Genomic DNA, 2763 nt, shown 5'->3' with positions numbered 1-2763 from the left:
GATCAGAATCGACTTGATGGCATTTATCAACAACAACATTTTGTATTTTTAGTCACATGTAGAATCCTACTTGCTTTTAAAGCATGGTTTGACAATATGGGGCAAAAAAAGGTGGGAGAAAGAAAGTCTCAATAGGCTTAGAGATAGGATCTCCTATTTTTCTTTCTCCTCTTTTATTTAGGCAAGAAATTCTTCTGGCAGAGAACACTTTTTGAAAGATAGTTTTTTCAGAAAATTTCTTCTGTGAGCTCTTGGACTTCCATCAGTACCACACATACAACAAGGATACAAAGCATTCCTGAGGTCAAGCAGAAACTTGAAACTATCTGAATGCAAATGGCGTGGATTTCTATTTTATCACAGTCAGATATAGGTTTATTCCCAATTCTAATACTACCTTACCTGCTTGGTTTGGGCACATATTCTCACATTGGACCTTTGTTTCTCTCTATGTAAAATGACCACAAATGGTAAATAGGTTTGCTTTTGTAGACCATATCCAATTAATTGTTGTGTTTGTGTGGAGCACTGCAAGCCATAAATAGTATTTGAAGAGCAATGCCAGCCATTGAAGAGAAGTGTGTATCAGAAAAGTTGCCAAGAAGTTTACCTTGATTCGATGATCCTTTATGTTACGACACAATTTTATGTTCATTTGGGGGGCAAAAAAAAACCATGGAGAAAGATGACAAGAAAACAAGGAATAAGAACATGAATTAATAATAAAAAAAATGATTATGAGAAAACTAAGTATGAGAGTAGTTTTGTACCTTATAGAGAGGCAGTAAAAAGCAGAATTAATATCGCAGAAAATCAAATCAGTAATGTAGTAGACAAACAATCTTGACTGTTGATAGACACATGAGCCTAGATATAATTAAGTTACATAGGACACGTACATACACACACACAAATACATGCAAATAAAATAAGAATATGAATAAGTTCAGTGAGTAGTATATACGTCAACATCCTGAATGCGATGCTACATACAGTTTAGTTTTACAAGATATCATTTGGGAAAACTGAATGGAGAGTATAAAAGATCTTTGTATTATTTCTTGCAATTGTGTGAGAATCCACAATTATGTCAAAACACAATGTTTTATTAAATAGTTTCTCAGTTTAGAGGATTTAAAAAGTGCATCTTTAACAGGTTAGAAAATTACAATTCATTTGGTTTTCATATATAGCATATAGTACAGCTGACTATACTGAGGTGAAAAGAGTGCTAGAGTTTAACTTAGAAGACTGAAATTTGCATCTTGGCTCTGCCATGTATGTGCACAAGAATCACTCTACCTTTACAGGTCCTAATCCACTCTTTCGTAAAATGACCATATGTTGACAATGCTAGGAGGTTTCTCATAGCTCTACTGCACTGAGCAATTGCCATCTGTCTGCAGCTCCAGGAAGACCACTTTGAGACCTTGCTGTGCTAGAAGTCTCTCCTTTTTGCAGTTAGCTGCAGGGATACCTTGTACATTTTCAGGGACTAGGCAGGGGGATTTTGCCTAGTAATACAGCCAAGTGACAGAGACAGAAAATTGAAAGCTAAAAGAAATCCAGTGACCAAGGAAAATATCATGTGAACAGAGATGGGACAAGAGAATGAAATGTTTTCTTAAATAATTATGTTACCACATTGATTTAGAGTCTTTACATCTCATCTTTCTCTGTTTCTGAGAGAATAGCAGATCACCACAGATAAGAGATTAAGACATAAATGAAAATTATTGAAAGAATAAAATTGGAGACAGCCAAAGATGGTGGCTTAGTCAGACACATTATGTCATTCCTGTACAACAAAGACCTGAGGAACCAAGTAAGACAGACACATATGAAAATTTGGAACCTTGAAAAGCAAATGGAAACCTGAAGAATTAGACTGAACACCAAATGGAAAGATAAAATGAATGAAAACAGTGAATGAAGAGAACTACAGATCACAGATGGCCTGCCAACTGGCCCAAGACAGCATGACCATCTTGAGACAAAGCAAGTAGTGTTCTCAGATGAGGAGTTTCATGCTAGATTCAACTACATAGTATCTCTGTTGCCTATTAGGAATTTTATGAGCTCAAATAAATAAACAAAATAAAAGGATATAAAACCTTTCTGTAGAAGAACTTATAATAGAACTACCTGATTAGGAATTGACAAAATTATATTTAAACTCTTCAGAGATACCAAGGAAAACAAACAAAAAAAACCCAACTAGAATAATTCAAGAAAAGAATACAAGAACAAAATGACAAGCTAAATAGACAAACAGAAACCATAGATAAACAACAACCAGAAATAGAGAAAACTAGAAATACAGTTTTAGAGGGGGTCACCAAAGAGAGGTGACCCAGTGGGATGCAGAAATCATCAGACAATATATTTGATATCCCATGCAAGTAAAGTTTTACTAAAGGTAATATAGAAATGGCTGCAAACATACATTGACAGAGAACTTCCAGAGGTTCTAGTTGGATTCAGAAGAGGATGTGGAATGAGGGACATCATTGCTGATGTCAGATGGGTCTTGGCTGAAAGCAGAGAATTCCAGAAAGATGTTTACCTTTGCTTTATTAAATACACAAAGGCCTTCGATTGTGTGGATCATGACAAGCTATGGACAACATTGCGAAGTATGAGTATTCTGGAACACCTAATTGTGCACATGAAGAACCTGTACATAGACCAAGAGGCAGCTGTTCAAACAGAACATGGAAATACTGAATGGTTTAAAATTAAGAAAGGTGTGCAAACTTTCTT

This window comes from Chrysochloris asiatica, unplaced genomic scaffold, assembly GCF_000296735.1.
Source record: "Chrysochloris asiatica unplaced genomic scaffold, ChrAsi1.0 scaffold00071, whole genome shotgun sequence".
NCBI lineage: Eukaryota > Metazoa > Chordata > Mammalia > Afrosoricida > Chrysochloridae > Chrysochloris > Chrysochloris asiatica.
This window is presented reverse-complemented; position numbering follows the sequence as displayed.